The sequence below is a fragment of the Anneissia japonica genome, unplaced genomic scaffold (assembly GCF_011630105.1).
Source record: "Anneissia japonica isolate Jap-2015-1 unplaced genomic scaffold, ASM1163010v1 scaffold35251_len716_cov60, whole genome shotgun sequence".
NCBI lineage: Eukaryota > Metazoa > Echinodermata > Crinoidea > Comatulida > Comatulidae > Anneissia > Anneissia japonica.
The window spans coordinates 2-327 of record NW_022690376.1 but is presented as its reverse complement, the minus strand read 5'-3'; the positions used below and the strand labels follow the sequence as shown (position 1 = coordinate 327).

Genomic DNA, 326 nt, shown 5'->3' with positions numbered 1-326 from the left:
AAGAAATTGTGTAATAAAATGCCTCTGGCGGGAATCGAACCTGCGACCTCTCGCTGTCAAGGCGAGCGTCATAACCATTAGACCACGGAGGCTTCATGGTTGAACAGATTCAAATACCACCAGATAGACTCCATTACACAATAAGTACGGCTAGAAACAAATAGTTGTGTATAATATAAATCAAGATAGCCGTTAACACTGTTAAATTATATATATAAATATACCAGAGCCATTTTATTACACAATTTCTTTATTCATTTAATTACAGGACTACATTCGTTGAGAGCTATGCTACACGATGTATTATTATGTCCTTTATTCGAACA

At 35.9% G+C, this 326-nt stretch overlaps 1 non-coding gene across 1 annotated transcript; it reads right to left on the bottom strand.

The window, feature by feature from the left end:
- Positions 1-19: 19 nt before the first annotated feature.
- On the bottom strand, positions 20-92 carry Trnas-uga. The gene has a single exon. It is a non-coding gene; the product is annotated as a tRNA-Ser (tRNA).
- Between the last annotated feature and the right edge of the window lie 234 nt (positions 93-326).